This window comes from Ornithorhynchus anatinus, chromosome 14 (genome assembly GCF_004115215.2).
Source record: "Ornithorhynchus anatinus isolate Pmale09 chromosome 14, mOrnAna1.pri.v4, whole genome shotgun sequence".
Taxonomy (NCBI): Eukaryota; Metazoa; Chordata; class Mammalia; order Monotremata; family Ornithorhynchidae; genus Ornithorhynchus; species Ornithorhynchus anatinus.
In genome coordinates this window covers 39145431-39169297 of record NC_041741.1, presented here as the reverse complement: position 1 = coordinate 39169297, position 23867 = coordinate 39145431, and the positions used below count along the sequence as shown (strand labels likewise).

At 42.8% G+C, this 23867-nt stretch overlaps 1 non-coding gene across 1 annotated transcript; it reads right to left on the bottom strand.

The window, feature by feature from the left end:
- Nucleotides 1-311: 311 nt before the first annotated feature.
- On the bottom strand, nucleotides 312-445 carry LOC114816802. Its single transcript, XR_003764610.1, has one exon. It is a non-coding gene; the product is annotated as a small nucleolar RNA SNORA7 (small nucleolar RNA).
- Between the last annotated feature and the right edge of the window lie 23422 nt (nucleotides 446-23867).

Sequence of the window (23867 nt, the reverse complement as noted above, 5' to 3'; positions counted from 1 at the left end):
TTGCAATCTAGCAGGGAGACAGACTCTTCAGATAGGAGAAGTAACGGGGAGTATAAAAAATGTAAATTCGTGCTCCAGAGGAGGTCTTCTCTTGTCTTATGGTATTGAGTCGTCTCCAGCCCATAGCAGCTTCATGGACACATCTCTCTCAGAACAAGCCAACCTCCATCTGCAATTGTTCTGGAAGTGTATTCATGGAGTTTTCTTGGTAAAAATATGTGACTTACCATTGCCTTCTTCTGCACGGTAAACTTGAGTCTCTGCCCTCGACTCTCTCCCGGGCCACTGCTGCCCAGCACAGGTGAGTTTTGACTTGTAGCAGATTACCTTCCACTGGCTAGCCACTGCCCAAGCTAGGAATGGGATGGGTAGGCCTCTGACTCTCCCTCCTGTAGCCGAGACTGGTAGAGTATTGGAATCTCTCCAGGTGCGATCCTGAGAGGGGACCAGAGGAAGCATGAATACTCAATCGCTTAGGTGGCTCAATCAATCTTATTTATTGAGTGCTTATGATCTTAAGGTCTTGGGCGAGGACAATATGACAGAGTTGGTAGGCACATTCCCTGCCCACAGTGAGCTTATACAATAGAGGGGGAGGCAGACATTAAGATAAATAATTTATGGATATGTACATAAGAGCTGTGGGGGTGAAGGAGGGTTGAATAAAGGGTGCAAATAGTGCAAGGTGGATATAGTGCAAAAATTAAATAATATTGAACCTGCTGGGTACCAGGCCAGACAGGATATGAACATGTGTTACAATCATTTTTCTAGGTAGACAAAATTTCCAAGAACCCTGATTTACTGACAGAATCAAAGTTTTCTGTAAAAGCAGTGAACAAAATCAGAGGGTTTCATGTTTCTTTCCTACTCCTGTGTCATGTTCACTGTGCCACATTGTGGCCTAAAACCACATTGCAATTCAATTCAATACAATTCAATTCAATACAAAGCTTTTCAATACCTCTTCAGAAAGGCTAGAATCTTGCCAGAATAGGAAAGGGGTGAGTTGCCATAATAATGCTCATAAGCAGTTTTCTACCCCAGCTTCTTGCAAATGATGGTAGAGTCTTAGAAACCCTATGATCTTCCTTTTCTAGTTCATAATCAATCGATTCTGATGAACAATCCCATGAACAAATACATATCGAGGTAGGTGCAAATATCTTTTACATGACCCTCTCAATTTGGCTAAGATTTATGCAGAGAAAGCCTATACCGAATATATTTGAAACCAAGTTGACCCTGGGTTTCAGATGGCTCCCCACCTACATTTGATTCTTCAAATTGAAATTCTCATTCTCCCGTGCGTTCTCACATTTTGAGGTTATCACTCATGGACTACAAATTCACACCCACCACCTCTCACACATATTCTCTCTTTCTACCACACTTCCTCCTTCTCTCTCTCAAATCATCGCTCGCTCCCTCCTGTTTCAACCAAAAAGTCAGTTGAACAACCACTCCCTCCCCTTCAAGCATAAACATAATCTCATTTGTGTCAAACATTCATTTGTCTCAAGCAAATATTCACTCAGCGCTTAGAACAGTGCTTAACACATAGTAACCACTACAAAAGCCATCATTATTGTGTGAAACAAATTCTCATTCCAACTCAAGCACATGATCAGGGTGGAATTAACATAGGAGGGTGTGGAGGTGAAGATCACGTGCCTCGGGGTAAGGTTCTCAGAGGTAAGAGAGAACCCTGAACACCACACACAGTGTGGTTCTCAGACTCAAGAGGTGCCACTGTGTACCCTATGCCCTGAGGTGTGCCCAGATGCCCTCAGGCAAAGCCAGTTCCTCCCAACCCCCAATATTCACTCTCCCTCCAACAGTGGAATTCCCCTCCTGTGTGGCAGCAGCCAGAATGCTCCCCTTCGGCCTTCTGGGTACTTTGATGTCAGGGGTCTAGGGAAATAGATGACCTGTCGGCTCCATAGGGTCACAGAAATGCTAGGTTTGTCCTAAAGTTTAAATTTGTCCTCAGTAGATTAGGGTCCCAGATAGATTCAGCATGTAACCGACAGCTTGTCATTTGAGTAATTTATATGCCCTCATAATTCCCCCTTCCTCTCTACTCCATTAAAAATAAGAACAAATCGGCCCAATCTCTGAGGCTATTTAAATGAAGGTTGGGGCCAAAATAATCTTTAACCAAGATTCCTCTGGCCAAAAATCATTTTCAATGTGTAAAGAAAAGAATCTATACATGGATAACTAACAATATCCTTTTGTATGTAAAATGGCATTTTTACCAGCTTCAATAAATTTATCCATAAAGCTTTCGGCCTGACAGGCAACTGAGTCTGTTAGAATGAAAATGTTAAATCTAACAGGCAGAATTATGGGTTCAGATGTACTATTCATCTTTTTCCTGACATCCAAGAACGATAGCTGTCTTAATCAGAAAGCATTCTCCATTCAGAACACTTGGTGAAGAGTCGCATGAAAATGCAGATTCATAATTGGACAAAGACAATTATTTTCAGATTGAAGCACACTGGTGAATAGCTCCGCACGCTAGTTATTACCAGAGTTTTATTTCCTAGGCTGAAATCACATCAGAATTAGCCCATAATTATGAGAAGGGTCAAAAAACTGTATTTTATTAAAATAGCACTATGGGTGTCATCTACATAACACCTTTAGCATGTTTTCGTATTGGTCATATCATTATGCATTCTCTAATACGGGGGGGTTTTATTGTAGTTTCTAAATGCACTTTAGAGGAAAAGGCACATAAGGCAAAATATCATGTATAGAATAATCAAATACAAATTGATCTGGGGTTTTTATTTTAATCTTCTGTACGATATTAAAATATACATCAGATCTAAGAAAGAGCAAAGAGTGATATTGCTTTATCACTACTGTTCTTTAGCAATATTTGGGCACCATTATCTAATCCTGTAGCACAGTCATGGAGTTGATTGTAAGTAGTAGAGTTGGTCTTCCTTATGAAAGCAGTGTACAGATAGTAAAACTGCATTCATGCCTATGTGTATGTGAGCTCAGGGTATAACAGAAGTCAAGCTGTGAATAAGGTAAAACAGAGAGGGGTCTTAAAAGGAATCATATGCATTCTGTCTCTCTTTTTCATGCCCATTTTGTTTGAATAGATTTCAAGCTCCAATGAAACCAGAGGCTGTGCCTTTTACTTCTGCTGAACTTTCCCAGTCACCTAGCACAGTGCTCTGCACACATCAGGCCTCAATAAATCTTGATTGATGGGGATGATGGTGGTTTTTTTATGGTATTTCTTCAGCACTTACGATATGCAGACACTCTACTAAACAGGTAGATATGTTAATCAGACTGGACACAGTTCATGTCCCACATGGAGCTCATAGTCTTAATCCTCATTTAACTGAGGAACAGAGAAGTTAAATGACTGGTCCAAGGCCACGCGGCAGATGTGGAAGCCGGGATTAGAATGGGAATCTGTTTTGTGGGGGAGAATTCTAAATGTTCTCACAGGCCAGGGGGCTGGTGTCTTCTCAGCAGTGGGATGCCAGACCAGTAGAAAAGCATATTGTTCAGGAAAGAGAGGTCAAGGGATAATAGTGAATCTGGAAGGGTTAATTGCAAATTTTGAGAGCAATGGAGGATTTTTAAACCCTGATGATATTTAAGGATTACAGGCTGCATTCATTTATATTTTACTTTTCCTCTTTTGTAAATGGTTGATTCCTTGTTGGGGAGTTTTCAGATGTGCTGCACTTGTGATTTCAAGGTGCTTTCCTGTTCAAGTCATTCTTCCCTGCCCTGTAGGGTAGATCAGTATGAATCATTTCAAGAGGAGGAAAATGAGACATGAAGCGGGTGAGCTCTCCTGCATCAAACAATTGTTAAAGAGCATAGTCAGAATGACAGCTTGAGTTTCTAACTCCCAGGCCTGTGCTTACAGCTCAGTCAGGTTGTTGGGTTCCTCTTCTTCCCCTCTAGCTGGCAGAGCTTGGCTCTGTCTGTTTCCTCCATCCTTGTGAACAGAAGTCTCTATTTGCTCCTCAGGTATTTCTCTGGTATTATTTTTGGTAGTCTTAGTCTTTCATGTTGTTTTAGTATTTTTTCTTTTTGTTGCTTCACTTCTTACACTGTATCATTTCTTTATAGAAGCAGTATGGCCTAGTGAATAGCACACAGGCCTGGGAGTCAGAAGTACCCGAGTTCTAATTCCAGCTCTGCCACTTGTCTGCTGTGTAACTTTGAGCAAGTCATTTAACTTCTCTGTGTCTCAGTTACCTCAGATTTAAAATGGGGATTAAGACTGTGAGCCTCACATGGGATAGGGACTGTGTCCAACCCATTTGCTTGTATCCACCCCAGTGCTTAGGACAGTGTCTGGCACATAGTAAGCCGTTAACAAATACGACAATTATTACTACGTGTCGGATGCCAGTCTTCACTTGCCACTCATATTCTTAGATTGTGAGGCCTGTGAGGGGCAGGAGCCATGCCTAAATCCTATTATGTATTCTTTCCCAGAACTTACAAAAGTGTTCTGCTCATAATAAGTGCTTAATATATTATTATTACAACTGCTATTCTCATTCATTCAATAGTATTTATTGAGCGCTTACTATGTGCAGAGCACTGTACTAAGTGCTTGGAATGTACAAATCGGCAACAGATACAGTCCCTGCCCTTTGACGGACTTACAGTCTAATCGGGGGACACAGGCAGACAAGAACAATGGCAATAAATAGAGTCAAGGGGAAGAACATCTCATAAAAACAATGGCAAATAAATAGAATCAGGGTGATGTACATCTCATTAAACAAAATAAAATAAATAGGATGATGAAGATATATACAGTTGAGCGGACGAGTACAGTGCTGAGGGGGTGGGATGGGAGAGGGGGAGGAGGAGAGGGAAAGGGGAGAGAAGAGGGTTTAGCTGCGGAGAGGTGAAGGAGGGGTAGAGGGAGCAGAGGGAAAAAATTCTCCTTCTGCAGGGGTTGATTTGATGTGCATCTGATGCACTTGGTTAATATGGAAGGTAATCCCCCCCATTGCTCATTTTTTTCAGTCTTGTTTTTATGATTCTCATTTGTTTCACACAGTTGAGTCATAGGAAATAGCCAGGGAAATGTCTCTTAATTTCCCATTTAAGGGGCAGCAAATCAATAGGAATCAATAGACTTAATAAGGGGCATTCATTCATTCATTCAATAGTATTTATTGAGCGCTTAATAATAATAATAATAATAATGATGTTGGTATTTGTTAGTCGTTTACAATGTGCAGATGTGCACTGTTCTAAGCGCTGGGGTGGATACAGTGTAATCAGATTGTCCCACGTGAGGCTCACAGTCTTAATCCCCATTTTTACAGATGAGGTGACTGAGGCACAGAGAAGTTAAGTGACTTGCCCACAGCCACAGTTGACAAGTGGCAGAGCTGGGATTTGAACCCAGGACCTCTGACTCCCAAGCCAGGGCTCTTTCCACTGAGCCACGCAGAGCACTGTACTACGCGCATGGAATGTACAATTCAGCAACACATAGAGACAATCCCTGCCCAATAACGGGCTCACAGTCTAAATGATGGGCTCGCATTCCCCCAAGGATGGACCCATCTTAAAACAAGCCCTTGGTTTGGGTGTTGTAGTGGGAGAGGGAGAAAAAAAACACAAAAAGCAGGTGTGGTCTCAAACATCGACCGTCATAGTTTGTGTCTGGATATGACAGAAATGAACATTTTCTCAATTTTACAGGATTTCCCTCTTTTATGCCCAAACCCCCAAACACTTCTTGGTAAATCAGTTTCAGCCTGTACTGTAAATAGGTGAAAATGCTGCTAAAGCGAGTTTAATTACTGATGCAATTAAATCTCTAGCTGCTGTGATCTAGGGATTGCCACTTTTTTTTTTTCTCTGAAACATTTAACAGCATCTGATGGGGCAATTACTACAAATGGACAGGATGGCAGATCAAAGAAGAGAAAAAGGAGATAAACAATTATACTGTCTCTGGAAATGAAGACACTGCTAATCTAATTGGTCAACGTCAAGTCAGATATATGGACCCAAACAAAGACAAAGTACTTCCACGTCCCAGAGTCCCATACCTCAGGTACACAAAGCTCACAAGTACACAAGTGCTGCCGTACATAACAGTAAGATGGAAGATGAGAATGATCCCCCTGTATTTAAATTAGGAGAGAGGTTTCACAGCAAAGGGAAGATTCAGCTTTGTGTGGACAGGGAATGTGTCTGTTTATTGTTATATTGTACTCTCCCAAGTGCTTAGTGCAGCGTTTTGCGCACGGGAAGTTTTCAATAAATGCGATTGAATGATGAATGAAGATTGGGTGGAATGAAGCAGGTGGTCTGGTGGAAAGAGCATGAATCTGGGAGTCAGATGAGTTCTACTGTGTGACCCTGGGTAAGTCACTTAACTTCTCTCTGCCTCACTTATCTCTTCGGTAAAATGGGAATTAAGATTTTGAGCCCGATGTGGGATAGAGACCGTGTCCAACCTAATTATTTTGTATCTACTCCAGCACTTATTACAGTGTCTGGCATGTAGTAAGCACTTCACAAATACAATTAAAAAGAAAAATGTCACAAAATCAAGACTTAAGCCTAAACTTTTGGCACGAAGCCCAAGACCAGGAAATCGAAGTTCTATCTTTGTCTCTTCCACTCATTCTCTTTGTGAATATGGGCCAGTTACTTAACCTCTTGGAGTCTGTTTCCTAGTGAGTAAAATGGGTATAATGACATTGAGTGCCACATAAGGGCGAAGTGAAGAATCCCTAATAATTGCTTACAAAGGGGCTTGGAGGTAATTACAGTAATAGTCATGAATGGACGTTCTGACTAGCTTTATAAGAGAATGGAGTATGTAGACTCATTGATTTCATGGCTGTTGAATTCTTCAAAGACTTGTATGGGGCTTAACTAAAAACTGACTTTTGGCCCAAATGGTAATTGGAGGATATAATCCCATACAACGGTTTGAAAATGTAGAGGTGAAAATTGAATAACTTGGCAAATTGTACTCTGTTGACTGCCTCCTTTGCCTTCTCCCATCCAATCTTTTGGGTTTCATACAAAAGGACAAAATCACTTAAGCAATTGAATGTGTTGCTATCCTTCCTGGTGAGGCCAAAGAAAGTAAGCCACAGTGGAACAAGAAAATCCTAGTCAAGCAAATACTTCAACGTCACTTCAGACATGGTAACTTCAACATTTATAAAATCATCTTTTGATACTCCTACCTAAAATATAAAGGTGGGAGTAAAAATTCATGAATACGTATACCCTGCATGTGTTTTAACGTGTTAAATTCAGCCTTGCAGAAAATACAAAAAATTTGCTAGCTCCTCCTGCACCCCTCCCCCACCAAAAAAATTACTATCCCATTCTGCATCTAGAAAGTTCCCAGTCTCCTGGTCAGACCTGAAAAGAGTGACAGGCATTATAAATGCCCAATGCATCAGAATGACAAGGGCCTGTTTTTATGTCCAGACAGGGTGAATGGACTTTTGGTCAAGTATAGATCTTTTCTGTCACCCTATACTGTAATTAGTGCCATCTCTGAATCTGAAGGACAGCTCTATTACCAGTAAAATAATTTACACAATTTACCACTTTCAGTATTAACCAAAGCCAGCCTCAAAAAAGAATTATTGTCAAATCTGAATGTGCAACATAGCGTGTGTGTGTGTTCTATACATATATATATATATATATGATTATGGTCAGATAATTCATATGTCATTTGGGCTACAGATAATTATACTTTTTGCGATGGAATTTCAGGAGAGAAAATAATCAAAATGTGTTCTGCTGTCTGTGGTACTGAAAATGTAATCTTTGAAGAGATTGATAGGCTATCATGTGATTTAGTTCTTTTAGCAGTGGCTTTTTTCCCCATGACAGTATTATATAACTTGTAAAAATTCCCAATTCCATCAGAAACTTTAACCTCATCTTCCTTTATTCGAATAAATCCTTTGCAGATAAATTAATGGGATAGATTTGTTTTCTTTATTTCTCCAGAAAGCATTAAATTACGATTGGGACAAGCTAATGATATGTACAAACTGTAAAAAATGAGAAACAGAATGTCTAATCTTCTTTCTTGGTGTTAATTATAGTTTACTCAAGAAGGAAATGCATGCAGCTCCGTTCACAATGCTTAAACATAATGTCATATAATCGCCTTTGTTTAGTTTGCTCTAATATTTATAAATAGAAGCCTTTTCCTAATTACTTAACTCATCTTTATCCTTAATTTCAAAGCAAAATCTGTGCTTCTGATTTCTGAATTACTTCTGTTTTTGAAATAAAATGCACACTGGATTATGATTTCTATCCTTTTTTTAAAATCTCAAAAGGTTCAACAGAAGGTTTTTCTCTGGGTCTGAGGCTACCATGGGATGGCTGGAAGGAGGAAGTTGAAGTGAGAAAAAGGCCTTTCCTCAGCTGATCTCCTGTTGGCGGAATTTGGGCTGGTCACCCCTTGCTTAGTCTGTCAGTATCTGCCAGTTCTGCAGTCAATAGTATTTATTAAACGATTACTGTGTGCAAAGCGCTGTACTAAGCACTTGGAAGAGTACAGTGTAACAATATAACGGACAGATTCCCTCACCACAAGAAGCCAACACGTGAGGTGCTAGAGAGGGTGGTACTAGGAGTAGGAATAATAATAGTAATAGAAGCAGTAGAATTGAGCTTCCATCTGATGTGTGGTGCACTCTATTAAGTCCATCCAAAGTACAGAACAAAAGGCATTATGGGTTCCCTTCCCTCAAGGAGTTTATAGTCTTACATGGGAGACGAACATCAAAGTATTTAAAGCTGGAGTAGTCAAATTAACTAGTTGAAAAAAAATATACAGAATGAATTAATTAATTAGAAGCAGCATGGCATAGTGGATAGAGCACGGGCCTGGGAGTCAGGTCATAGGTTCTAATCCTGGCTCCACCTCGTGTCTGCTGTGTGACTTTGGGCAAATCATTTTATTTCTCTGTGCCTCAGTTACCTCATCTGCAAAATGGGGATTGAGACTGTGAGCCCCACATGGGACAGGGACTGTTTCCAACCCAGCACTTAGTACAGTGTTTGCACATGTGAGTGCTTAACAAATACCACAAATATTATTATTATTAATTACCTATTCAAAGGAACCCAGAGGGCGTGTTGTAACCTGTTCATTTGAGAAAGCGTATGCTAAATGGAAAGAGAACGCATTTCAGAATGTCATATGGAAAAGAATTCTCAGACATTCGATCCCTCCTAGAAACTGAGTGCTCTGGCAGAGACTTGTTGCCTAAATCGGGTCCCTGGGTACCATTTAAAACTCTTAAAGAGTCAGTGTGCGTCTAAACAAGTTCAACCCACCAAGCTCGATGCTCATATATTTTGAAGGATATAAGCTCAGACCTCTGAGATTTCACTCCCTAAACACATTGTAGAATTGTATCACAGATCCTCAGAAATGAAACATCGGTTACATACTGATAAACCAATTACCTTAAAATTCAGCTGTCAGCAGCCTGAGCATGGACTGATCCAAGGGTCGACTACAGTTCAGAGCAACATGTCAGTCTGTAAGGAACCAGAACTTTAATCACAGCAAAGTGCCCAGGCAAAATGAAAGGAAGGTTCTTAAGCAAGGGGAAAATTGGCCTCTCTAAGTTTCCTGGACTGGTTATTAGTGAGCTTAGCTGAATGAGCTAATGCATTATGAAGTGAATTATCTCTGTAGCTGGTAAAAAGTTTCTAATTCATTTATCAAACTGAAGTGAAAACATTTTTCTGGAAAACCAAATGTTCATTTCCCAAACAGTACAAATATACCTAACTTGTCCCAAATCCTGTCTGCTTCCTATGAAAGATCTGAAGCTTCCAGAATCTGATCAAAGTGAGTTATTCCTCACTAGTTCTTTGGCACAAATTTTCCTGCCCTCTTTTTTTCCTTTTACCTGTCTTTCAAGGTAGTACTACAAGTAGCAATGCCATTTATTGAGCATTTGCTTTGTGCTGAACACTATACTAAGTGCTGAGAGCAATACAAAATTAGTGAAATTCAGGCCCAGCTCCTCTCCCCCAAGGGACTCCTAACAAGAGTGAGAGGTGGCAGACATGTATAAAATAATTATAATAATAATTGAGGTATTTGTGGAGAAGCAGCGTGGCTCAGTGGAAAGAGCACGGGCTTTGGAGTCAGGGCTCATGAGTTCGAATCCCAGCTCTGCCACTTGTCAGCTGTGTGACTGTGGGCAAGTCACTTAACTTCTCTGTGCCTCAGTTCCCTCATCTGTAAAATGGGGATGAAGACTGTGAGCCCCACGTGGGACAACCTGATTCCCCTATGTCTACCCCAGCGCTTAGAACAGTGCTCGGCACATAGTAAGCGCTTAACAAATACCAACATTATTATTATTATTATTAAGTACTTACTATGTTCCAGGCACTGTACTAAGCACTTGGGAGGATTACAAGCAAATGTTGGACACATTCCCTGTCCCACACTGGGGCTCACCATCTCAAACCCCATTAGGCAGATGAGGTAACTAAGGAGATTAAGAGAAATGAAGTGACTTGCCCAAGGTCACCTAGCAGACAAGTGGCAGAGCTGTGATTAGAACCCAGGTTCTTCTGACTCCCAGGCCCATGCCCTATCCACTAGGCTATGATGCTTCTCATAAAAGAAGCATAGCATAGGTAAGGCCCAGATAATGAATTGTATTTCATAACTGAACAATATGATGGTATTTGTTAAGGACTTACTGTGTGCCAAGCACTTGTATTAAGCATTGAGGTAGATACAAGATAATCAGGTCAGACCCAATCCTTGTCCTCATTGGGCTTACAGTCTAAAGGGGAGAACAGGTATTTAATCTCCATTTTGCAGATGAAGAAACTGAGGCACAGAGAAGTTGAATGAAAACAGCAGTCCAGTGTCAGAACTGGACTTTCCAGGCCCATGATCTTTTCACTAAGCCATACTGCTTCTCCTCTATCTCAGGCCATTTCTGGCCACTGACTATTTTCAGATCCTCTGCCCTGAGGATGGTGGACATAAAGAGCCCTCTTCAGTACTAGTCCACTTTCCCTCAGCCAAGCCCTGCATTCTGATTCGGTTTCTTTTCTTTCCCTTTTTTTATCACTTCAGCACCCTGGTTAGCTTTCCATCTCTGTGAGTTATTTCTTCACTGCCTTCTTTACAGAGGGAGACTTTTTTGCAGGGAGTTTCTTTTCCTCAAAGAGCATCCAAGAAAGAGAATGAGAATCCAGTCTTGCCATCTGGGTTCAGAAGTAAGTACTGTAGCTTTTTTCTTCTTATTTCAAGCTAAATTATGTCCCAAAACAATAAAAAATACAGATGCAAGCAAGGATGTTTAGGTATCCTGTTACATGCAGAGCTGTCCTTCATATTTTAAGATGGTGCCCGTAGGAAATGGGATCCCATTAGTGTGTGCAAATGTGGTTGAAGCAGTCCAAGGACCTTCTGAGGGTAACAGAAACAAGGGAATTTGAGAAGTGGATTTCAATCCAGATTCTGTCACTGATTGCATCTGTAAGGTCCAACAAGAACTGTAATCTATTTCTCGGGCATTTCTTCTCATGGAGAATGGAGATAGGACCCCCCACCCCCCCTCCCACCCTCCAACAGGAGTATCAGGCAGGGTGAGTAGTCAGGTGGGTGAGATGGGCACCCCCTCCCCACAGCAAAGAAGATATGAGGGAAGGCCACTGTGGGTGGGGTTTTGTGGTAGGAACAGAAGAATAGATGAACTAACCCCTCCCCTCCCCCCCCCCTCCCCAGAGCAGTATAGAGACTGACCAAAGACAGGAACAGTTACAATGTTTCATAAACTGCATTTCTGTCACCCAAGGGTGTGTCCTCATCAGATCTAGGGAGGTCCCAGCCTAGCTAGACTGTAAACTCCTTAAGGGTAGGGAATGTGTCTACCAACTCTGTGCAGGGCACTGTACGAAGCACTTGAGAGAAGCAGCACGGCTTTGTGGAAAGAGCACAGGCCTGGGAGTCAGAGAATATGGGTTCTAATCCCATGTCTGCCACTTGCTTGCTGTGTGATTTTGGGCAAGTTGCTAAACTTTTCTGTGCCTCACTTTCCCCGACAGTAAAATAATAATAATGGTGGTATTTGTTAAGTGCTTACTATGTGCAAAGCACTGTTCTAAGCACTGGGGAGATAAAAGGTGATAAAGTTGTCCCACGTGGAGCTCACAATTTTAATCCCCATTTTACAGATGAGGTAATAGAGGCACAGAGAAGTAAGTGACTTGTCCAAAGCCACACAGCTGGTAAGCAGCAGAACAGGAATTAGAATGCACGACCTCTGATTTCCAAGCCCGGGCTCTTTCCACTGAGCCACGCTGCTTCTCTGAAGATTAAATACCCGTTCAACCCTCTCCCCTCTTATATTATGAGTCCAATATGGGAAAGGGGCTTTGTCTGATGTCATCGTATTGTATCTACCTCAGTGTTTAACACAGTGCATGGCTAAGCACTTAACGCATATCACAATTATAACAGCAATTAGTCAACATGATCCCTGCCCACAAGGAGTTTACAATCTAGAGAGGGAGAGTTTCAGCACAAAGAGAAGGCTTTAAGTAGAATCCCACGGTTTCCAAAAACTAGAGGCTTAAATCAGATCTTTCTGCCACTGAGAACTGTGACGTCTCTGTGGAGGTGGTGAGTAAAGGGAGGGAGGCAAGAATAATATTCTGTGTGTATGTGTTTGAGGTATTGCCATGTTCTCACTGGGGTTTGCAGTCTTAATCCCCTGTCTACAGGTGAGGTAAATGAGGTACAGGGAAGTTGGGTGACTTATCCAAGATCACACATCAGACGAGTGGCAGATCTAGGATTAGAACCCAGGTCTTTTTGACTCCAAGACCTATGCTCTTTCCACTAGGTCCTATTGCTTCCTCTAAACGTTATTCACTCTCATCGTGCATATGCGTTTTGGCAATTCTCAGCACTCTCCTCAGGACAAAGGGTTCGCAAAATTAAGGCATAAGCAACAGTGTCCAGGATTTGTACTAACATTGACTTGGAGGAGGGAAGAGGGCAGGGGGTGGGAGAGGAGAAGATGAGAGTGGAGAGTCGATCTGTAAAACCAAATTTTGTCAGTGTCATTTCCCCTCTTCCCAACCAAAAATATTGCTCGCTGTTACCACTGATATCACTCATCTTGTGCAGTAACCTCAGCTAGAACGAGAGCCCATTATAAAGTGCAGTGAGCTAAAGGGTACAAAGCTGCTACTGGAGAAATGTACCCTAGTTCTCAGCCACCTCTCTCAATATAGAATGAAAAAAATAATTTTCAATAAGAGAACTTTTCAATTAAACACTTGGCTTTGAGAATTCAGAAATTTCCCCTGTGTCCCTGAACTGAAGCCGCCTCATGTCCTGAGTTAGGTGTGTTCACAAAGATGAAGCAGCTATTTATTTCTGGGAGTATTTCACTGCCTAGACTATTTTTGTACATCTATTACTGGCTCCCATTTAGCATATGTTTATTTAAATCTACTTTCAACATAATTCTCTTGATTATCAGTTGATGCTGTGACACAGTAGGAATACAGATAATTGTTACTGTTAACATTCTGCTGGAAATGTAAAATTATTATCTTTAGAGCATTTGAGTAGAGTGTTTGAGTGAGAATGTTCTGTATCCTTGTTGGAAGCTAATTGGTTGACATGCTTGCCTTTCTTTCCCTCTTCTTGGAATATTCAAGTATTGGCACTATTCATCCCACACCAATTCCAAGTTTCTCAATGTCACTCTACCAGTCCATATATTGGACTCGGCTATTTGCCGGGTAAGTACAGTTCCCTGGTACTTCCCAGCTACCTTCTTCGGTCAGAAGTGGGGTCGATACAAACCGATCGGGTTGGACACAGTCCCTGTACAACATGGGGCTCACAGTCTAAACAGGAGGGAGATCAGGTATTGAATCCCCATTTTACAGTTGAAACTGATGCTGAGAGAAGTGAAGTGACTTGCCCAAGATCACACAGGTAAATGCTGGAGCCAGGATTAGAACCCAGCTCCTCCGCCTCTCAGGCCTGTGATCCTTCCACTAGGCCACACTGCTTCCCGATCATCACCACAGTGCCTTAGATTTGCATACTACAGAATGCATCCACTGTCTTCTTCTTGCTGCCCAATCCAATTTTGGTTAAGAAGTGAGTTAGATAAGTTCCTAAGAACAAGAAGGCACCAAACAGAAAGTCCATCTCTGAATGACGACTGGAAAACCACAACCACAAAATGATGAAAGCATCAACCCACTTAGAATACTGCTGGTCCACCTCAGAGCATTTCCTTGCTGCCATAATAGTGATGAATTCTCTGATAAAAGAATGGTAGTGAGCCTCAGTCCGGAGTGTACTGTTGGTACAGAAAACAGATCTTCAGAGTAATGAACATCTTTTTGGTAGTTGGAAAGAGAACAGGCCTGGGAATCAGAAGACTTGGGTTCTAATCCTGGCTCTAATCCTGCCCACTATGTGACCTGGGGCAAGTCACAACTTCGCTGAGCCTTAGTTTCCCCATCTGAAAAATGGGGATTCAATACCTGTTTTCCTCCTACTAAGCTCATGAGCCCCATGAGGGACAGGGACTGTGTTTGACCTGGTGATCTTGTATCTACTCCAGCACTTAGTATAATGTTTGGCACATAGTAAGCACTTAACAAATACCGTAATTATTATCATTAACTAACAAACCACAAATGATCCTTAAGCGATGTCCAAAACCAAAGACCAAATGCAGATTCAGTGACCTGGTCGCTTATGCCAGCCAGATTCTAGCTATTCAGTTCCAGGACTGACTGTCCTTACTTTTTCCAACTCTTAAAATCAGTAGACTGCATAATTGGACTTCATATCTAGGAGAGAAGATTCTAGTAAAAAATCATTTCAAATGCAGCCGAGGGAAGCCGAACCAGATGCACTGTTTTGGGGACTGCTAGAAAAGCACTAGTAAACCAACTAGAAAATCCAGATAGAGGTTTCAGCTGGGTTGTCCTCTGCTAATCCACTAAAGAGGAAGACAAATGAAATTTAAGGGCTAGCCGGAGGAAAGGTGTGAAGGGAGATTCATCCTGGGGTATTTGTGTTCTCATCAGATTCCAGAACATAACGTTCTTCACAGTCTGAGGTTTTACCCCTGTCTACGACTCCTCCCGTTGCTTTCAGCAAGCTGCTTAGGCACTCTGTACCTCAGTTTCCCTACAGAGAAAGCAGTAGTAGCAACCTTCTTCCTTTACCTACCTTGGAGAGGCAGAGGGAGGGGAAATCAAGGCTTGGTTAGAGCTTTGCAGACCGAATATTGCCTAGGACTGAGGGTGTTAGAAAAAAAGAGATCAAGTCAGCACCAGCTGGGCAGAAAGGGAGAAAATCCAAGTCCACTCTGTGCTGCGCCTTCAGTCTGAGAGGCTCCTCCACTCCCCAGTCACCGAGTTTAGCTATTTTTGTACCATTTTCATCACCGGAATTCCAGAAGACTTCAATCTCTCACTGCCACCCACCCCCACCCCCGGCCCCCGGGCTCCTGCAATACTTTACTAGATGATTATGGTCCGTCCACCCCCTCCCCCCGCCCCCCGCCAACCTCCTCTCCTCATCAGCCCCTTTCCTCCCCGCCCAAGCCTCCTCTTCATTTACAAGCAGCATCACTAATTGCTTTTTAGGGTCCCTTTTCTGCTCTCTGTTCAAAATTCACTGGGCGTTCCCTGGCTCCTTTTATGCTCCTTTTCTGAACCTTTTCAACTTCTTTTACAAACTTAGCACTTTCTGTGCCTCTTTTAGTCTTTGCAAAAAAAAAAAAAAAACTTGAGGGGTTTTTTTTTGGCAGTAAAGCCACCTCCCTTGTATCCCCACCTCCCCCAACCTCCCCCCACCCCAGCTCCCAGAAAAGCACACGCATTGGCCCTCCTCCCATTGAATGGGGCTTTGTACGGGGAATTTCCGGAACATAGCCCAGTGCCCAGGGCTCAGTACAGGAGGGGCTTTGGGCAAGGAGCGTCCCTTAAGCCCACCCCATTACCACGGTCCCTGTTTGCCCTGGGCTCTCTAAAAGGACTATTGTTGCTTGTTGCCAGGTATTCCCTAGCAACACTTAAGCCAAGCTGCCTACTCTATTTATGGCAGAAACTTTTCAATGGTCTCCAAAACACGTGCTTGTCAGCTCAGGAGAATACGCTTCAAACAGACAGAAAGAGAAATAAAATCACCCCAAGCATTCGCTTTATTTAAAATATGTGTGTTGAGGTTGTTTTTAGATTTCTTGTCATTTACCTAGGCTCAGCAACCCAAACAATTGCAATTAAAAAGGCTCCTCCCCACTCCACATTCAACACCCCCCGCGCCATATAACTTAATATTCAATGGGAATGAGAGTTAAGCACATCTGTGCAAGGGCCTGGCTACTTTTTCAAAGCCATTTTTTAAGCGATCACTTCGGTATTTTAGGGCCAATTTAATGTGCATGTGTGCGTGTTCATACCAACGCCTCCCAGAATGGAGATGAAATCTGAAAGATAAGTAAGTAAACTGTGTCTTTCATCTCTACAGGCAAAAGACAGATTTTTGTAGCTGCGACCGAGTAGGGAAAGTAAGACCATCCAGGGTGATTTAAGCAGGGAAAACTGAAACATTAGAGAGAAGGGGAGTAACATTTAATGTAAAGAAAGAAAACTGGGGTAGAGAATGCATGAAGACACATTCAAGCAGCAGTAACTATTTGTATACACAAAGATGCTCTCATTATGATTTTTTATTTCTTAATGTTTTCATTCTATATCTTTTAGACAGTTATGCCTGTTAATGAGCTGGATGAATCTCTTAATATTCTTAGTTGTTCATGCCCAACTGTTGATTGTAATTAAGCAGTGATTGGTCTGGTACACACTTAACCATTACTTGCAGCTTATTTTATTACTTCCTCTGATCTGTAATATACTTTAGAGTCCATCTCCCCCAAAGATTGTAAGCTCCTCGAGGACAGGGATTGTATTGTATCTACTAATGATATTGGACTCTCCCAAGCACGTAGTTCAGTGGTTCCCATACAGTAGTCATTCAATAAACACTATTGATTGGTTAATTGATCCTGAATAAGCATCTTTGGTAATATAGTAATGCCTTTTTGAATAACAGTATTGTTGGATTTAAAGGACCAACATAGACACAAAAACAGCGTCCTTGGTGTTGAACAGATATGGTTGGCGGGGGGGTGGGGGCGGGGGAGAGATACCTAAAACTAGCACTAAAAAGAGTGTACCTAAAGGATTCTGGTGATAATAATAATAATGTTGGTATGTTAAGCGCTTACTATGTGCAGAGCCCTGTTCTAAGCACTGGGGTAGACACAGGGTATTCAGATTGTCCCACATGAGGCTCACAGTCTTAATCCCCATTTTACAGATGAGGGAACTGAGGCACAGAGAAGTTAAGTGACTTGTCCACAGTCACACAGCTGACAAGTGGGAGATCAGGGATTTGAAGACATGACCTCTGACTCCCAAGCCTGTGCTATTTCCACTGAGCCACGCTGCTTCCCATAATACAAGATGAAACATCAATTGAAGGCAAACTCACTGGGGAGATACATACAAATATCCCACCCCGAAAACCACTTAACACTAAGAATATCATCTGCTTTTCTTATTCAATAATAATAATAATTATGGCATTTGTTGAGGGCTGATTTTGTGCTGAGCACTGTTCTGAGCACTGGGATAGATACAAGGTAATCAGGTGAAGTGGCTTGTCCAAGGCCAGACAGCAGTCGAGCGGCAGAGCTGGGATTGGAACCCACATCCTCTGACTCCCAAGTCTGTGCTCTTTCCACTAAACCACGCTGCACCCATGATATGCCACTCAAAGCTTGCCTGACTACAGACACTTCCTCTCCACACAGCTCTCTTCCTGACCTCAAGTCACCACCTCAGAAAGCAAGGTGGCTTCAGCAATTTCAGTTCATCATCTCTGCACCAACGTGGCTAACAAGGATGGCCAGTTTTTCGTTGAGTGGGCTGCCTGCTCTTTGGTAGTGGACTGACACTTGTTTCAGGGGAACATCCGATATTTCGTGCTGCCTCTGCTCCCCGGGAGATTTGGGGGTCTCCAGAACCGCTCCTGTCACCTTCTTGTAATGCCTCTGAGGCAGTAACCTCTGCTCTCCCAGCAGTGAGACCAATTGAAATCGTCTGCGCCAGGAGCGGTCCCAAAGGTCCTAACCTTTCAGTGTCTTTCACAGCAGTCAGACTAATTTTCATGATCCTGATTTGCCCTGCGAGTGAATCATCTCAACTTCAAGCACTCGGATGACTTCAGCTGATTTTCGTCTTAGGCGAGACCATCGGGGTCTTGTGGAAGATCATTCCAATGCTGCGGTCAGTCCAGTTGGTATTTATGCCACTGTCACTGAAAAAGGAAAATACTTCCTTTTGGGACTCTATGCTTCCTGTATCCAATCACTTCCTTTGGCTCTTTCACTGCCATGTGGAGCTTCCGGGCCCGCAAGCCATGGACACTGTCATTCAGGCCACCGACATCTAAAGTCAAGCGGTGGGGCTAGAACCACAAGGGCCAAAAGCAGCATCTCTTCCCTTGGCAGAAATTGAAACTCCATTCCTGATGACACCGGAGTCACGACCCTTCTTGTTGTAGACACCGAGTCTCTCTGGTCTCTACAACACTCACCTGCACAATACCCTACCCCTCTAGATCATAAGCTCGCTGTGGGCAGGGAATACGTCTGTTATATTGTATGTTGTATTCTTCCAAGTGGTAAGTACAGTGGTCTGCACACAGTGCTCAGTGAATACTATTGACTAACTGGTTGACCTCATTCTGACTTTCTTTGTCTCCTCATGGACTGTTATGGGAGACTGGCATTTGTCAGTATGGAATGACCCCTTCGTGGTGTTTATGTCAGGAGGAGATTCAAGGATTTGGGGAAAGGACATAAACTATCAGGCCAAGAGGTGGAAGAATTCAATTTCAAAATGAGCATCCAGGTGGCTGACCCTGATTTAGCCTGTCTATACTCCCTATTCAGTGTGGGTCTGCATCTCCCCTCATTTGCCAATGTTTGAGGGCAAATGTCTATAAAACCTATTAAATGTGGACCAAAGAATAGGCACCAAACAAAGTGAGCTTTGGGGAATCCTTTGAGAGACAATTTGCCCTTCACTAAGTAGCTTGAACCAGCACAGGGATAAGGAAGCTACTCGTGTGATGGCTAGTAACAAATAGAAAATGACATGGTCTCCATAGGTCAGATGTTATGCAGACTAGTGCAGGCTAATGAGCAGCATGTCAGGAACCCTGTTGTTTCTCAGTCAGTTCCAAAGAGAGGAGACAGCCCGTCTCTGAGAGCAGATCTCTCTGTGAACTCAAAGTCAGGAGGGCCTGCCTGCCCTTTAAGCCACCTCCAATCACCTATGGGTGAAGTCCCCTGAGGTTGTTTCTGCCTCAATAGAATGGTTGTCCATCCCGGAGCTTATATCTCTGTTTGTTTTATATCCACCAACTTTCCACGCTTATGTGTTCAGGTCGACATTTCTAATACTGTTTTTATCTGCTCACCAAAATCATTCTTGTTTCATCTGTGGTCATTAATTCAAAGGTTGAACTCGGGACAGAGGCACACAGTTGATGAGCTCTTTACCTCCGCCCACCTATCCAATGAGCTCTTCATTGTTTCATTGCCAGCTATAGAGTTGCTTCAATTTCTATTCCTGTACCTTCCTTGTTTTTTCATTCCTTCCCTTCCTTGAGAGGTTGGGGAGGGATTGCAGGGCTTGAAGTTGGGGGAACCCTGGTTTGAATCTTGGCTCTGAGATTGAAGGCCTGTGTGCTTTCAGACAAGTCACTTAACTTCTCAGGAGAACAAATGAGAAAATGGAAGTGATAATGTTTTACAGTGTTCTACACAAAGTAAGCGCACAATAAACACGATTAAATGAATGTGGTGTTTTGTAAAATGAAAATATACAATGAAAGTGTTACTTTGTTACTAATCCTTTGCTGCTTCTCTCTTCCCCTCTGCCCCTTTAGGGAGCCTCCCACAACTTTCACTGGGAAGTAACATAGTTTTGGAATCCTTTCACTAGCATAAAGTGAATGAGCCCAATTCTCCTGGCCAAAGGTCCTGCCACTCCATTCTGAATAACCAAGTGTCATGTTCCCTGCCCAGAAGGAGCACACACTCTGATGAGAGAGACAAATGTAAACATATTTCCCACTAAAATGGCCAAAATAAGTAAGTCGATCAGGCACATATATACAAGTCCTAAGGTAGGTGTAAGCAAATTGAAAAGTGCTTAAATCCCACTTCTTTCCCAATTAATTCCCAATACCTTAAGGCATATATGCTTATCATCTACCTCTAGCACTTTATGAATGTATTCATACACAACCTCAGCACTTTTGTTTATAGGTGTATTCAAATGAGAAGCAGCATGGCCTAAAATGGAAAAAAGTACAGGCCTGGGAATCAGAAGATTTGGATTCTTATCCTAGCTCTGCCGCTTGCCTGCTGGGTGACCTTAGGTATGTCATTTAACTTCTGTGAGCCTCAATTTCCTCATCTGTATAATGAGGGATTCAATACCTGTTCTCCTTCCTTCTTAGACAGCGAGTCAGATGATAACAATAATAATAATAATGTTATTTGTTAATAATAATGTTGGTATTTGTTAAGCGCTTACTATGTGCAGAGCACTGTTCTAAGCGCTGGGGAAGATACAGGGTCATCAGGTTGTCTCACGTGAGGCTCACAGTTAATCCCCATTTTACAGATGAGGTAACTGAGGCACAGAGAAGTTAAGTGACTTGCCCACAGTCACACAGCTGACAAGTGGCAGAGCCGGGAGTCGAACCCATGACCTCTGACTCCGAAGCCCAGGTTCTTTCCACTGGGCCATGCTGTTAAGCATTTACTATGTGCCAGACATTTTGCCAAACACAGGGGTGGATACCAGTTTAGCAGGTTGGACACAGTCCCTGTCCCACAAGGGGCCCACAGTCTCAATCATGGATAGGGACTGTGTCTGACCTCATTATTTTGTATCTATCCTAGTGCTTGGCCCAACACGAGCGTTTAGCAGATGCGACTATTTTTATTATTAACTGCACAATCAATTATGTACTTTGCTTTTCCATTTGTAAAACGTCTTATTTGTTTCCTCCCATAGAGTGTAAGCTCCAGGTAGGCAGGGAATACTTTCATGTTTGTACTTTTTTTAATGGTATTTGTTAAGCGCTTACTATGTGTCAAGCACTCTTCATTCATTCATTCATTCAATTGTATTTATTGAGTGCTTACTGTGTGACGCTCTATTCCTAAACAAATGCAAGCCTGCATCCATACGCCCTTACCAAAATTACTATACGAATCTGTCCATAGGTGAATAAGCATTTATGGGGTGGTTACAAGTACTTTAACCAAGCAAATGGAGCAGGATGTAAAATATCTATAATCTATCACCTAGAAGTTTTATCGACAGTTTCTAGTTCCTCCAGAATGGGCAAGCTAGCAAATAATTTAAATCAGAGAAACATCAGTAAAACACTAACACTGACTCAGTATCCAACATCAGTGTCAGGGTTGTCAAGCAGAAAGTTAGGGATGTTATAGAGTTCATCTCCTTCAACACTGCATCTCCTCACCCTCTTGCCCTAAACCATTCCCGGCAGATGAAAACCTGTCATCTCGGCCATCTTTCCCTTTTAGGGAGGACAAAGCAGAGACCCTGATAGGTGATGCAAATTATTCAGGATCTAGTGTAGATGAATGACAGAGCCCGGTATAGAAGTTGGGAATTTGTCTAGCTCTCAGTTCTTTGTGGTTGATTGGTTGCGGCGAGCATCTGCTATGAAATGTGGTATGGTTTGCTACGGTAACTAGTAATTAAAACTAAACTGTTCTTTTGATTGAGGCAGCAGGACTATTGACTCCTACTTTCTCGATCGTCAAATGATAATAATAATAGTTTTTGTTAATAATGATAATTGGGATGTTTGTTAAGCACTTACTATATGTCAAGCTCTGTACTAAATGCTGGGCTAGATACAAGATAAACAGATCTCACATGGGGCTCACAGTCTGAAGGGGCGAGAGAACGGGTATTCATTCATTCAGCCATTCAATTGTGTTTATTGAGCGCTTACTGTGTGCAGACCACTGTATTAAGAGCTTGGAAAGTACAATTCAGCAACAAATAGAGACAATCCTAATAATACTAATAATGTTGGTATTTGTTAAGCGCTTACTATGTGCAGAGCACTGTTCTAAGCACTGGGGTAGATACAGGGTAGTCAGGTTGTCCCTCATGAGGTTCACAGTCTTAATCCCCATTTTACAGATGAGGTAACTGAGGCACAGAGAAGTGAAGTGACTTGCCCACAGTCACACAGCTGACAAGCAGCAGGGTAGAGATTCGAACCCACAACCTCTAACTCCCAAGCCCAGGCTCTTTCCACTGAGCCACGCTGCTTCTCTATCCTACCCAACAAAGGGCTCACAGTCTAGAAGAGGAGAGACAGACACGAAAGAAAACAAAACAAGTAGACGGGCATCAATAGCATCAATATAAATAAATAGAATTATAGATCTGTACACATCATTAATAAAATAAATAGAATAATAAATAAGAATAATATACACAAGCGCTATGGGGCGGGGTGGGGGGGTAGAGCAGAGGGAGGGAGTCGGGGCGATGGGGAGGGGAGGAGGAGCAGAGGAAAAGGGTGGTTCAGTCTGGGAAGGCCTGCTGGAGGAGGTGAGCTTTCAGTGGGGCTTTCAAGGGGGAATATGAGCTAGTTTGGCGGACATGAGAAGGGAAGGCATTCCGGGCCAGAGGTAGGACACGGACGAGGGATCAATGGTGGGACAGGTGAGAACCAATCTAACATGTTGCAGATGACGAACCGAAGCACAGAGAAGGTGAGGGACTTGCCCGAGGTCACAGCAGAAGAGTGGTAGAGTCGGGATTAGAACCCAAGTACTCTGACTCCCAGGCCCGTCCTCTATCCACTAGGCCACGCTGCTTCTCAGTCGACTTGGGCTTGATAGAACTCTCCTGCTGGTGCTCTGTTGCTTCGAGCTTAACAAAGAATCTAAGGCACGGAATGACACAGACACCAACACTGGGTCCTCTGACCTGTCTTTCAGGCAGCTATCAGTGCCAATGTCAAGGGGAGTGTGAGGCCCACCCAAGGTAATGAGTATATGAGGTGATCATCTGTGTGTAATCAGGTGTGTATTCGGTCATGGGGAATCACGACATGCTTAGATGTGAAATACATCTCTGTTATTTTACCTATCTAGAGACTCTTCATTGGTCTTCTTTTCATTCTTTCATTCAATAGTATTTATTGAGCGCTTACTATGTGCAGAGCACTGTACTAAGTGCTTGGAATGGATAATTCGGCAACAGATACAGACCATCCCTGCCCAATGACGGGCTTACAGTCTAATGGGGAGAGACAGACGGACAGAAACAAGACATCATCACGATAAACAGAATCAAGGGGATGGACATCTCATTAACAAAATAAATAGGGTAATAAAAATATAGACAAATGAGCACAGTGCTGAGGGGAGGGGAAGGGAGAAGGGCAGGAGCTGAGGGGAGGTGAAGGGGAGAAGGGGGAGGGAGCAGAGAACGGAGGGAAAGCAGAGAGGCAGCAGAGGGAGCAGAGGGGAAAGGGGAAGCTCAATCTGGGCAGGCTTCCTGGAGGAGGTGAGCTTTCAGTAGGGCTTTGAAGAGGGGAAGAGAGTGAGTTTGGCGGAGGGGAGGAGGGAGGACATTCCAGGACAGCGCGAGGAGGTGGACCAGGGCCCGTGGGCGGG